This window comes from Etheostoma spectabile, unplaced genomic scaffold (genome assembly GCF_008692095.1).
Source record: "Etheostoma spectabile isolate EspeVRDwgs_2016 unplaced genomic scaffold, UIUC_Espe_1.0 scaffold00019178, whole genome shotgun sequence".
Taxonomy (NCBI): Eukaryota; Metazoa; Chordata; class Actinopteri; order Perciformes; family Percidae; genus Etheostoma; species Etheostoma spectabile.
The window spans coordinates 1-14,514 of NW_022604723.1; the positions used below are offsets into that span (position 1 = coordinate 1).

Here is a 14,514-nt window from a genome sequence, read left to right on the forward strand (position 1 = left end):
AGCTATCGAAAGGCAACAAGGTAGATGAATGTGTGTTACAAGATTTGAAATGAACATTGTCCAGCAATGGTGGTATAGTGGTGAGCATAGCTGCCTTCCAAGCAGTTGACCTGGGTTCGATTCCCAGCCATTGCAGTAGTTTTCATTGAGTGATGTTACTTGCTTTATTTAACAAGAAGTCAACAGAAATGTTACTTGCCCAAAAGGGTTTGATTAAATATTAAATCTCTCAAGATCTCTCTTAGATCTTTGATCAGTATGGAGATAACAATTATTTGTTGATTTTCTACTCCTAAGTGCTGAAGGTTTCACCAATCGTTGAACCTCAGGTTAACAAGGAACAATCTCAGCAAGGTGATTGATGGATGATTCTAGTTACTTCACCAAGTCCATCCCAAATGACACAGCTCTAAGACATCACATTTGTTGGCTTCCAGTTATGTAATATATGCAAATGGCAGTGGTGGGATTTGAACCCACGCCTCTAGAGAGACTAGAGCCCCACACCACTCGGCCACTCTACTTGCAGGTATCACCTCTCCCCATCGTGACAAACACAGGCACTGTAACTAATAGTATGCTTGTTAATGTTATTGGAAAAAAAACCTTTGCAAGGAAAAAGCCAATACTTTATTAAAAACTGCCAATACTTTATTAAAAAATGTTATCACACTTTGTCATTTTTCTCTGGCACTGATTTAGAATATTGTAACCAGCATTAATTGAGTAAAAAAAACCATGCAAAGCATGCACTCTACCCCTGAGCTACATCCCCTGAAGAGTTTCAGATTTTTTTTACTTTTTTCTAAGATAGACTTAGACTTATCTTTATTAATCCTTTTGAGAAGACTCCCGCAAGGAAATGGAAATATCACTGAATTAAAGAAGAAACCTGGGTAAAACATGTAATGTTAATGTTGTATATGGCTTCAAAACCTGTAACTGTAACTGTGGTGGCTTGAAATCAAACCTGGGCAAAATGCTTGCACTGCTACGATATAAATCATAGTCGAAAAGTAACACACCTGTTGCCTTTCTGCTGGACAACACAACGATCACTGCAAATCTTATAACACAGACTGAAAATAAATGCTATCATTGGAGGAGACGGGTGGCTTCCAGTACCTATGAGATAACACAATATTGTTCATGAAGTGACACCTGCAATTTGCAACCACTCGGCCACAACAACCTGAAAAGGCCTCGAAGTATACCTGTTTGCACAAATGTTCATAAACTTTTCAATTGGTTGCAAGTAGTTACCAGACACGGGCAATTTTCAAATCGTAGTGCGCTGCCTGTGTCTGTGTATCCTCGTGGAGGCAGCTTAATTGATTGATATGCTCCCTTATTTGGACCATATCAGAGATCTAATATTTTATCAAATTGGGTTGGGCGAGTGACCTTTCTGGCTAATCTTCACAAATAAAGCAAGCAACCACACAATGAAAACTACTGCGATGGCTGGAAATCTATCCCAGGTCAACTGCTTGGAAGGAAGCCATGCTCACCACTATACCACCATCACTGGATAGCACAATAGTCACTGGAAACCTTGTAACACATCTGGGCATTGAGACTCAAAATGGGCTTTATCACTGAGCTACATCCCCGGAAGTTTTTCAGATTTTTTTTTACTTTTTTGTGAGATCACGGAATAAGAGAAGAAACCTGGGTGGAACATGTAATGTTAATGTTATATATGGATTCAAAACCTGGTGGTGGCTGGAAATCAAACCATGGCAAAATGCTTGCACTGGTATTGTATAAATGGTATAAATGAAAAGTTCAATACTAACATCACTCAAAGAAAGTTACTGCGATGGCTGGGAATCCAACACCGGTCAACTGCTTGGAAGGCAATGCACTATTTGCTGCAAATCTTGCAACACATCTGGTCATTGAGACAGATTTTTGCATTAATTACCACGAACACAAGGTCACTACAACCCACAACACTGTGCTATACAAAAATGATCAAATCCTTCTCACTTGTTGAGTAAAGCAGGACATGGGTGAAGTGCAGAGTTTGTAGACACTTGTTAAGTTTAACATCCACTTTATTGTTTTTTAATTCCTGCTGCATTATTTCCATTTTTAGAATAAGAGCTCTTCAACAGTCAGTGCAACAACACTAGCTGGAGATGCCAGGGATCAAACCCAGATCCTCATACATGCAAAGCATGCGCTCTACCACTGAGCTACATCCCCTGTATGCTCTCGGATTTGTTGTGATTTTTGTGTGCCTTCAATAGCACACATGTGGAAATTATGAAAGAAACTGCAAAGCAAACACTAGCAACACTTTTTAAGGTTCCATGGTGTAATGGTTAGCACTCTGGACTCTGAATCCAGTGATCTGAGTTCAAATCTCAGTGGAACCTGTTTTTAAGCCACAGCACAGGTACACAGTATGTATACAACACACCATGTAGACAGGCTGTATATGTATGTATACATGATACATGTGTATACAGATTGCAAACAGACCTAAGTACTATACAGATAAGAACATCTGCCTCTGCACCACCAAAGTGAACATAAAATAACTATTAAATATATAAATATATACATGCATATGCCACTGTTGTCAAAACCCACACAATCAACAGACAAAGACGGCATCTTGGAAGTTTGTGATCAATACTGTACGTTGATATAACCAAGTGGTGTCCCATTTCATAGGGTATGTTTTCACCCCTACCCCTTACCCCTTGGTTTCAAGGGCCAAGGGTAGGGGTAAGGGGCAAGGGGTAGGGGTAAGACAAAGAAATGGGATTGGCCCCGCCAGATACAGATACAGATAATTTGTATGGTTAACAGATACAGATACAGCTGTACTTGCTCATCTTTATTAAACACTTCTTGAGTTAATCTTCCACTTTTTTGCCTTTTTACATACGTAACTACAGCTCTGATTTAATAGAGGACCAATGTAGGAGATCGTACAGATCTTTCTGCAGACTTTCACCAGCTAAATAAAAATTCCCATAGTTGAACCAGGGCCACCTGGGTGAAAACCAGGGTTTTCCTTACTATTAAAAGTCTTTAAGAGCAGCAACCAAGACCTTTTGGACACCACTTAGGCCAATTGAATGTAAAATCAAACTAACTGAAAGCTTTCACAGATCTACTGATTGTAGTCTCCAGAGGACTCCTTAAGAATGTGTGTAAAGGTTATTTATGCAGAATCCAGACTGCTAGACCATATGGGACTGACACGTTGAATAATAACAGTGATTTTATGAATACATCCCTAAATATGCCAGGAACAGGGCACATAAATATATACATCACTTGTTGATAAAACGCTGCAAGAAGTGGGGTCTGGCAGTCAGGATTCAGGTTTTCACCTTTCCTCCACCACCATGTCTAGTTAAAGTTCTACAATGTTTGATCATAGAAACATATATTATGTCTATATTGTCATTATATAGGCTAGGTTTGGGGAAATGCATATCCGGGCACAGGGTCAATACAGCTCTTATTTAATACAGGGGCCTGTTGCACGAAACTAGGATAAGGGATTAAACCGGGATATTCAAGTTATCCTGGATGAATTTAGCTTGGACTCGGTTGCACGAAACCAGATTGAATTAAGCCCAGCCAAGTAACCATGGAGATTTATTCTTTGCGGCTAGCCTGGTCCAGAGCAGGCTAACAGCCAGGCTAAGATTAATCCTGGAGTCTCATGTGTCAAATCAGCTGCCGTCTGATCCGAAATAAACGTGTTTAACAGTTATTGCGTCTCTTCTGCATGTGTTCTGCTTTATTTTTATTAACATGCATTAGCCTACTTGTCACTTTTGTTTTTGCGAGTTTGATTTAAACCCTACTACAGCTGTTTAGATGGTCAGAAATGGTTGCACTGGCACCCTGATGCGGAGTGGGACTTTTCCCGGTGGGACGGTAGTGTCGAGGCTGCCTGGCGTGCGGCCGCTGCCCGGTGGCCTGTGGCGGCCGCTGCCCGGTGCCTGGTGCCCGGTGCCTGGTAATGCCTGCCAGCAGACTTGCGAGTCGCGTCAGTGTCCACTCTCTCTGTAAAAGTAGAGATGAGCGGCGCAGCGTCCGAGGTCTCAGCTTCAGGTTTCTACAGGACGCGCTCCGGAGATTAAGTGTAACGATATTAATGTACCGATGTTCCCAGATGATATTAATGGCAGACGGGTCAGAGACCAATACATTCATGATTTCATTTTCTTGTTGCTTGTCCTTCTCTAATGAAGGGTAGTTTGTGTTACTCCTTAATAAGTGGGCCTATTGTGTTTTGTTATAGCTTACATTGGTTTCATAACCTTCTCAATAAGTCTCACATCACCGACTAATAACGTGGCCTATATACAGTACGTATATAATAGTGTAGTTACATTCATCACACTGGGAACACCACAATGCTTCTTAATCTTTTATTTTGGTGCGGTCACTTGTCAGAAGAATAAAAAAACATGAATATGTTTTACATATATGTTCACAGCGTGTATTGAAGTCATTTACTTTTTTTCTAGTGTTGTCCCTTTCTGATTGTTCTGTATGAACATTAATTGTACAAAGAATTAGATATAGCTTATAGAGATTTGTGCATGGTTGTAAAACATGTTCTCGCGTTGTGAATAAGGGTTTGATATTAAGCCTAAAGTCCGTAGGGTCCATTTCCGAGGAACATTGGTTCCTCCGCTCACTTTTGAGGCAAAGTAGATATTTTTAAACCCCCACACATTCAGTCGGGTCCGCTATGTTGGGGCTTTTTTCTCCGTGATAAGAGCCGTATTTCCCTTTTTCCATATTCTTCCCCTCCTCGTTATTTCCATTAGAAGATGCTGCTCATTGGGTGAAACATTTGGCGCATGCGTCTTCTCATCTCTGCATCAGTAAATCTGTGATCGATAACGTGGTCTATTTGAGAAAGCCGTGAACGTGCACTTATCCTGGCTATCTACCCCTGGCTTGACATAGCTCCACCTGTTTATCTTGGCTCGGCAAACGTGCAACCGATTAAGCCGCGATGAGCAGGTCACACTAAGTCAAGCTGCGCTTTTTCACTTATCCTGGATATCTTTATTCTACTTTCGTGCAACAGGCCCCAGGACCAATGACACAGATCTAACAGACCTTGCTGCAGACCTTCATCAGGTAGATTCCGACTCCTATACCGGGAGTTGAACCCGGGCCACCTGGGTGAAAACCAGGAATCCTAACCGCTAGACCATATTGGACTGAATACATAACAACAACAGGGATTTCATGAATCAATTCATAGTCTGGCTGGAAACAGGGCTTCTCTTGAACGTGAAGAGGCTTCTTAAGTAAGTTTTATCTTGAAGCTTTTGAGTGTTCTTTAGGTTTTTATCTGCTTTAACTATTACCGGACAGCGGGGGCACGGAGCGGAGCAGAGCGGCCGTTAGGGAGGAATCCTCCTCCGTGTTGAGCTCCATTTTGAACCTGTAAGCTCACTTTAAACTAGATGTGGAAAGTTGAAAGGTTGATCTTTTTCACCTGTGCTGTGGCTTAAAAACAGGTTCCACTGAGATTTGAACTCAGATCGCTGGATTCAGAGTCCAGAGTGCTAACCATTACACCATGGAACCTTTAAAAGTGTTGTTAGTGTTTGCTTGGCAGTTTCTTTCATAATATCCACATGTGTGATATTGAAGGCACACAACAATCACAACGCAGATTAAAAAGCAAAAATTAATCCCCGACATCTCAAACAAGTGTTATACAAGTGTTATTGTCCCAGAGCTCTTACTCTGAAAGAGAAAATTAAATAATGAAGCAGGAATTAAAAGTCAATAATGTTGATGATTAACTTAACAAGTGTCTACCAACTCTGCACTTAACCCATGTCCTGCTTTACTCAGCAATTGAGAAGGATTTGAGCAAATTTGTATTGCAGTGTTGTGGGTTGTAGTGACCTCCTTGTGTTTGTGGTAATTAATGCAAAAATCAGTCTCAATGACCAGATGTGTTGCAAGATTTGCAGTCAACATTGAATTGTCCAGTGATGGTCGTATTGTGGTGAGCATAACGCAGTAGCTTTCTTTGAGTGATGTTACTATTTAACTTTGAATTATACAATACCAGTGCAAGCATTTTGCCATGGTTTGATTTCCAGCCACTAACAGGTTTTGAAGCCATATACAACATAAACATTACATATTCCCCCAAGGTTTCTTCTCTTATTCCGTGATCTCACAAAAAAGTCAAAAACATCTGAAAATCTTCAGGGGCTGTAGCTCAGTGATAGAGCCCATTTTGAGTCTCAATGCCCAGATGTGTTACAAGATTTTCAGTGAACGCTGCATTGTCAAGCGATGGTGGTATGGTGGAGAGCATAGCTACCTTCCAAGCAGTTGACCTGTGTTTGATTCCCAGCCATCGCAGTAGTTTTCGTTGTGTGGTTACTTGCTTTATTTGTCAAGAAGTAACCAGAAAGGTTACTTGCCCAACCAGATTTGATAAAATATTAGATCTCTGTTATGGTACAAATAAGGGAGCATATCAATTAATCAAGCTGCCTCCAGGAGGAACCACAGACACAGGCAGTGCACTTTTTTGCACTTTGCCCGTGTCTGGTAACTACTACTAACAAATTAAAAAGTTTATCAACAGAGCAGAAAGCAGCAGAAAGGCAACAGGTGTGTTACTTTTCGACTATGATTTATATTGTAGCAGTGCAAGCATTTTGCCCAGGTTTGATTTCCAGCCACTGCTGTTGCATTTACAGGTTTTGAAGCCATATACAACATTAACATTACATGTTTTACCATGGTTTCTTCTTTTATTCCGTAATATTTCAATTTCTTTGCGGTGAGTCATCCCAAAGGATAAATAAAGATAAGTCTTAGTCTATCTTGGAAAAAAGTAAAAAAAATCTGAAAATCTTCAGGGAATGTTGTTTACTGGTAGAGCGCATTTGACACAAACTAAACAGTGTCCCTTTTATACCTCAGACTATCAGATAGCACTACAAGCACTTTAAATGTAGCATATTTATTGTATTACGCTCCAGTTTTTATGGGTGTTACAGCAGGTATGAGCACTGTAGTTTGCATATTTGTGGATGAAATATAATTGACATGCGATTAAGTTTATTTTTCAGCAGGTGGAGACATTTCACTTCAGATAGATGCAGCAACAGATGCTTCGTTAAACATTAACACACAGGAAATAGAAGTAATGCTGATACAATTAGCAGAGGATGGTTTTGATCCATCGACCTCTGGGTTATGGGCCCAGCACGCTTCCGCTGCGCCACTCTGCTCTACACTTAATACTCAGGGGCGGGAAGATGTGTGACTCACATTTTGAGGCAAGGTTTGGGAACCCGCAGCAACCAAGGTACCAACAGCTCACGGGTTGTAAAGTTAAACATTTGGTAGATCTTGCAACTATCTCTTATGTGAGCTTCCTGATTACTCACACCTTGATTATTCACATGTAACACTTGTGATTGGCTGGTGTTTTAAAAAAGGGCATTGTGAGTACAGATATAAACATCAGTAAGGAGTCTACAAAGTTGCCTCTTATCATTTTAGTTTGGACACCCAGTGAGGCTTACCGCGATGCTTTGGACTGGGTCGACTAGGGTTTTCGGCTGCTCTCGATCAGACGGCTGTACTCACTCTGGTTTCTCTTCATAATGCACAAGACTTTTGCCTTTTACTAAAGACTTCCTTGGAGGGGAACGCTGATGAGTTGAAACTATTTTGGGGGGGCTTTGCTGTTTGGCCGAGTCTTTTGTACTTCTTTGAACTATCCTTAACTAGACTCAGAGTCTTAACAGCAGCTAAATAATAGAAGCAAGATGATTTTCATGGGCCGTGGACAGCGACTGAGACGACAGGACTCCCCCGGACTGTGACCAGGACCGATCAAAAAAATTTCATTGGGAAGGGTGTGGGAAACAAATTGGCCAGACACAGTAAGGAAGTTAGTCAGAGAGTAGGATACTGGAGACTTAGAGGACTAACACTAGAAGCAATGGTTTTAATCATCAAGGCAGTGATTTTACCTTTGCTTTACTCATCAGCTCTGTTTTATCCCACCCAGAAAATGATTTTAGACCTGGAACAAGCCATCTTTATTTCCTGTAAAGGCCCAAGTGGGAACGAGTACAAAGAAGAGTGATGAAGAAGCCAAAGGACAAAGGAGGAAAAGGAGTGCCGGACCTGTTATTGTTTTTAGGGAGCAGATTTACAGCTATACACATAACAGCAGCCACGGCCCCATCCAGAAATCCTAAGACTGCAGCTATGGCACGGTTCTGGATGGGATCATACCTCAGAAGATTGAAGACCTTACCCTCTGATGTTAAAGTAACTGTGTCTTTAATCCTAACCTTGAGCAAGATGATGAATGAATTAATATCAGATTATGATATTGATTTGTTTTTGTTTTACTGAAACCTGGCTGGTGATGGAGAATATGTTAGTCTAAATGAATCAACCCTCCTAGTCATACTAATACCCCCATTCCTCGAGGCACAGTCCCAACTGATGACTTCTTATGACCTTATTCCGCTCTCCGAGGGCGCTAATCAACAAGTTTCCCTCCATTAACTTGCATGCTCTCTAGCTTGACACATTCTCACAGTTGGAGCTCTTAGAAATACCATGTGCAAACAACAAGAATAATAAAGTAATCACAATGCGAACCTTTTCTTTACAAAATTCAAATGGATGAATGATTAATAATTTACAAGTTTTTACCGCTCTGACGATGCGTGAGCAACACATTGTGAAGAGAGTATGACCGGAAGTGTAGCGTCAAACATCATAGCGTAAAACATTTCAAAATAAAAGCAGAACCGACCACAAATAACACTAGAACTGCAATGTATTGTTAACATAAAAATATAATACTGTGTAGGAGAATAGAATTGCAATTTATCAGAGACATTTACAGATCTTACCCTTTGATCTTAAAGTACCTGGTAGGGATGAGCGAGTACAGCATTATCTGTATCTGTATCTGTACTCGGACTGGGGCCTAACCCGGAAGTGGACAGGGTTTAACCCGCAGGTGGGTTGGGTTGTCTGGAAACCGGCGGGGCTTTAAACAGTATGTTATTTTAAGCATGCAATAGATACGGGTTGAACAGAAATTGTTGTATTTATTGCTGATTAGAAAAGTATTTCCATGACAACACAAGGAATCTTTTTGTGTGTAGGGGAGGGGTACTGTGACTAGCCTATCACAGAATAGTGTAGGGGAGGGGTGCTGTGACTAGCCTATCATAGAATAGTGTAGGGGAGGGGTGCTGTGACTAGCCTATCACAGAACGCAGACACAGTCAGCTACACGTCAGTCAGATTTTTTAACAATCCGAGCACAGATATGGACTCGTAGTACTCGTATTATTCTTGTATTTGGCAAAAGTGCTTTATCCGTACCGGATACTCGTTTCTGCCGAGTATCCGGCTCATCTCTAGTGTCTAACAACTCTGTGCACTTTACCCATGTCCTGCTTTACTCAGCAGTTGAAAAGGATTTGTGCAAATTTGTATAGCACAGTGTTGTGGGATGTCGTGACCTCCTTGCATTTATGTTAATTAATGCAAAAATCAGTCTCAATGCCCAGATGGGTTGCAAGATTTGCAGTGAATATCACATTGTCTAGTGATGGTGGTGTAGTAGTGAGCATAGCTACCTTCCAAGTAGTTGGTTTATCACCACTTTTTGGGTTTTTGTGGTCGAGTATTTAAGGCACTGGACTAGAAATCCATTGGGGTCTCCCCACGAAGGTCCAAATCCTGCCGACAATGAAAGGCAACCTTAGCGTTGGTAGCAAACCAATGGCACATCACATCATAAAAATCTCACTTGTGCCTTCGTGAACAATATTGTATTATCCCATAGGTACTGAAAGCCTGATTTAGGGTCTTAGCCATGCTGAACACAGCCTGAGCCAAGGCCCGCTTTCCTCTCATGAGTCACCCCAGAAGGCGCTGTGGATCAACAGAACCACATTATCTGCAAAGACAATAAAAGGAATTCTAAGGTGCCCAGACTTGACACACTGCTGCGCCTTGAGACGTGTTGTTCATGTCCAGGAGATGTGCTCTTTCCATCGCTTGACAATATTCCCTTTTAGGATCAAGAGTTCTTCTCCCACGCTGAACACAGGCTGAGCCAAGGGCCACTTTCCCTCATGAGTAGTCCAACGCGTTCTCCGGGACTACCTTGAGTCCTTGTAGTATTGTGACAGGCGGAGATACTGTCCATTATACTAACGAGGAATGGCCAAGTTTAAAATTTGGCACATCATTCGATAGGTGGCGCTATTCCAGCATTTAGGCCACATCCACTTTTGTACTTTATAGTACAAACCTTAAAGTAAATGGTTGTTTTTTTCAATTCTTCTGGTCACACTTGGCACTATTCCACAACTTTTGTCTGTAGTTCTCTGTTTTGTCAGGGCTTAACTCTGTCTACCGCAACTCTTTTTTTTGTTTCTTGTTACCTCCCGGCAAGAAATATTATTCTTTTGGGTCGTCTGTCCATCTCTACATCAGAATCAGAAATACTTTATTGATCCCCTAAAGGAAACTTTGGAAAAAACAGATCCTTCGAGCCGGATTTGAACCAGTAACCTAAGGATTTCAGCTTTATGCGTCTACAGTCCTCCGCTCTACCAACTGAGCTATCGAAGGGAGTTAGCACATACTTCCCATTCTTGTGAATGTGGAAACACAGGACCCCCTGGAGGGACTTTCTGACTCATCAGGGGCTGTAGCTCAGTGATAGAGCACACTTTGAGTCTCAATGCCCAGATGTAGTACAAGATTTGAAGTGAACAACGCATTGCCCAGCGATGGTGGTATAGTGGTGAGCATAGCTGCCTTCCAAGCAGTTGACCTGGGTTCGATTCCCAGCCATCGCAGTAACTGTTTTTGGGTTGTGGTACTTTCTTTTTTACAAGAAGTCAGCAGAAAGGTTACTTGCACAACCTGGTTTGATAAAATCTCTTTGAGCTGCATGATTATGGCCAAAATGATAACGACAATTACTTTGATCAATATGGAGATCACGATTAATTATCACAATTATTTGTTGATTTTCTACTCCAAAGTGCTGGAAAGGAAGGTTTCACCAATCGTTCAACCTCAGGTTAACAAGGAACAATCTCAGCAAGGTGATTGATGGATGATTCTAGTTACTTCACCAAGTTCAGGCCAAATGACACAGCTGTAAGAGACCACATTGGTTACCTTCCAGCAATGTAACATTTGCAAATGGCAGTGGTGGGATTTGAACCCACGCCTCCAGCGCCTTAGACCACTCGGCCACACTACCTGCGAGTACCAACTCTCCACATCGTGACAGACACAGGGGCCGTAACTAACGGTATGCTTGTTAATGTTATGGAAAAAAAACCTTTGCAAGTAAAAAGCCATAACTTTATTAAAAAATGCTAATACTTTATTAAAAAAAAATTATCACACTTTTTCATTTTTCTCTGGCATTGTTGATTATTAGAATATTGTAACCAGCATTAAGTGAGTAGGTTTAGGTCTGTGTGAATATGGGCTGAGCATTTACCTGGGCTAAATTTGTGAACATCTTCTTTTGCATATTCACTGTAAAGAGCCATTACTCCTCCAACTGCCAACTATTGTTCTAGAGACAATAGGATATACAGTTTTAGATTGCAAGGTAACTGTCAAAGACCAAAGACTTCATTGAAATACCTCAAGTGATCAAAACAATTTGCCAAAATTCGCAGCATATAAACCCACTCTTTAAAATATGTTCATGTACCATTCAAAAACAAAAGTACAATCATAAAACACATACTACTTAGATACTGCAGCCATCCTGATCACAGCCACGGGGGGATCTGCTTGTGGTTTCTTACCAGCAAGTTTCTGGAGGTCCAAATAGCATCTTTGATGGCAACAAAGGTTAGCCACTGTGTGAGCCACAAAGTGTATAGCTGTAAATCTGCTCCCTAAAAACATAACAGGTCTGGCATTCCTTTCCTCTTTGGCTTCTTTGTTAGCTACAAACTCCCTGGGTGGACTTGAACCACCATCCTTTCGGTTAACAGCCGACTGCGCTGACCTATTGCGCCACAGAGACTGCGCCTGTTTGATGGTTATGAGCGGGAGCTCGATCTTTAAGCCACAAGCATTTGTTTTATGGCTTTTTGAGTTGAGCTGCACATGTATGCTTATCAGGCTATTTTCTGTTTACTCCTTAGAAATTGGGGAAGCTGACTCATGCGGAAATGTAGAAGCTGGACGTGCATTGTATTGTTCTTACATGTCACTTGGATTCTGACTTTGAATTCAAATATTTGGCATCCAAGAAAATTCCGGAACTGATGATGTATCAGTCATTGTGCTGGTGGTTTCTTGGTCACAGCAACAAGCTTGATCATTGACATACAGTTGCACGCCATTATCACAAAACTGTTGGGTGGGGCCTTATGTATTTGCTTGTATTACATCAAGTGACCTGCATACCAACACCATCAGAGATGGCAAAAGTACTCACTGGCCATACTCAAGTAGAAGTACATATAATTGTGTTAACAAATACTCTGGTAAAAGTAGAAGTACTGATTTAACTTCTTTACTCAAGTAAAAGTAACAAAGTACAGGCTTAGCAATTAACTTAAAAAGAGTAAGAAGACTCGCCCCAATGGTGCTATTAAAAACCTCCTTCACCATTCTGGCTGGGACAACGTCTAAGGGACAGTTGGCAGGTTTCATGTGTTGTACAACCTCAACACAGGCTTAAATTCCTCAAACACAGCTGAGTGTGTAGGAGAAGCAGATACAATACCTTAAAATTAGCACTGGTAATTTCCCAGATAGATGCTACTTTGTCAATAAAATAATTAAGACATTTCTCACATGTACTAATTGAACATCTGTTGGAGCAGAGGTGCATGGATTTATGACGGAGTTAATAGTATTAAATAACAATCTAGGTTCGTGGCAATTGCTAGCTATGACAGAAGAGAGATGCTGCATCTTCACCACCTTCACAGCATTCTGGTATGTGATAGACTGTCCCTTAATACACCCAGTGTCACATGTAGATTGTCTTTCCATCTTTGTTCAGCTTGTCTGCAGTGTTGCCTAAGGGCCCTTGTGGTGTCATTTAGCCAGGGGTCCGCCTTAGGTTTAACAGCTTTAATCTGATAAGGGGCAATAGAGTCTAGGATTTCAGTGCATGTGGAATGGAACTCAGAGAGAATGTTATCTGGGGAAGAGGGAGAGACCAGACCACCAGTCACCTGGTTGTTAATATAACTTGAAGGAGCTCCATATTTGACAGTATTGACTGGAAGTGATAGCTTTGAGTTACATGGGGGATACACACTTTGCATTCAGTCTGGTAATCACCATAAAAAATTAGGTATCACTGAAATTTTAACTGTGTTGCTGCAGTCATAGTTTACAGTACTCATCCTGAATGGGTCGGTATAGTGCATCAGAATTGCTTGTTGAATGGTCTATTAGCTTTGGAACCCCCCTTTCCCCACAGCTTCAATTGTCAGATATGGGTGGGGGAGTGGGCACTGTGTCCAACCCTTTCTGTGTGAAAAAATAACTAAAGAAGTCTCTTGGATGAGAGACAAAACTTCTGCGGAGAACCTTTACCAAGTCCAGTTGCCCTTGGCCTAGTTGGGATCTTTTGGGGTAATAGCATGGCAATATTTGACATATTTAGACCATAAAGACAGTTATCAGTTTATTTCCCATCTGACAGGTATATTTGTGGACTCAGTTGGACATTTGAAGATAATTGCACAATGTTGACCCCATTGTCAGTCTATTTCCCATCTGGCAGGGACATTTCTGGATTCAGGTGGACATTGTTGACAGAAACATTAGTGGATATAGATTCCCACCATAGGATTTGGCCTGTATTGCACATTCCCTTCACATCCCGTGCAATGTATTGCCATTGTCAAGCACATTGCCACCCTGGTGACTTTCTTCCATGTCTCCATGAACACCCATATATTTGGACTGACAGTTGAGAAACCTTCCCTTGTTAACTATGACATGGATGACTGAGAACCTACTATATCATGACATGTTTAATTTACTATATTAAATTATAATTTTGAGACAGGCCCTGCTGGGTACTTGTTGGATCAGTCAGGATGGCCGAGCGGTCCAAGGCGCTGCGTTCAGGTCGCAGTCTCCACTGGAGGCGTGGGTTCAAATCCCACTTCTGACAACAATTGTTTTCATTTGGAACTAATGTCTGAACTTAGCAGTTCTTTGTATTTAAGAGGACATGAAACGCAATTGCAACTACAGTGTTTTGTGAGCATCATTATTGTCAACTAGGGATAAGCGAGTACAGCATTATCTGTATCTGTATCGGTTTACCACATGAATTATCTGTATCCGTATCTGTACTCGGACTGGGCAAGGGCCTAACCCGGAAGTGGGCAAATTTAACCCAGAAGTGGGACGGGTTGTCTTGAAATGGGCGGGGCTTAAACCATTATGTTATTTTAAGCATGCAATTTATTGATCATCAGCATT

General features: G+C 41.3%; 7 non-coding genes across 7 annotated transcripts; 5 read left to right on the forward strand and 2 right to left on the reverse strand.

Annotated features, from left to right (window-relative positions):
• Positions 1–63: 63 nt before the first annotated feature.
• trnag-ucc (transfer RNA glycine (anticodon UCC)) lies at positions 64–135 on the forward strand. Its single transcript has one exon. It is a non-coding gene; the product is annotated as a tRNA-Gly (tRNA).
• A 2,177-nt stretch (positions 136–2,312) lies between these two features.
• Positions 2,313–2,384, forward strand: trnaq-cug (transfer RNA glutamine (anticodon CUG)). The gene has a single exon. It is a non-coding gene; the product is annotated as a tRNA-Gln (tRNA).
• Positions 2,385–5,141: 2,757 nt separating this feature from the next.
• trnae-uuc (transfer RNA glutamic acid (anticodon UUC)) lies at positions 5,142–5,213 on the reverse strand. The gene has a single exon. It is a non-coding gene; the product is annotated as a tRNA-Glu (tRNA).
• A 301-nt stretch (positions 5,214–5,514) lies between these two features.
• On the reverse strand, positions 5,515–5,586 carry trnaq-cug (transfer RNA glutamine (anticodon CUG)). Its single transcript has one exon. It is a non-coding gene; the product is annotated as a tRNA-Gln (tRNA).
• A 2,033-nt stretch (positions 5,587–7,619) lies between these two features.
• Positions 7,620–7,735, forward strand: LOC116683978 (U5 spliceosomal RNA). The gene has a single exon (XR_004330739.1). It is a non-coding gene; the product is annotated as a U5 spliceosomal RNA (small nuclear RNA).
• Positions 7,736–10,811: 3,076 nt separating this feature from the next.
• trnag-ucc (transfer RNA glycine (anticodon UCC)) lies at positions 10,812–10,883 on the forward strand. Its single transcript has one exon. It is a non-coding gene; the product is annotated as a tRNA-Gly (tRNA).
• Positions 10,884–14,117: 3,234 nt separating this feature from the next.
• trnal-cag (transfer RNA leucine (anticodon CAG)) lies at positions 14,118–14,200 on the forward strand. The gene has a single exon. It is a non-coding gene; the product is annotated as a tRNA-Leu (tRNA).
• Positions 14,201–14,514: the final 314 nt, after the last annotated feature.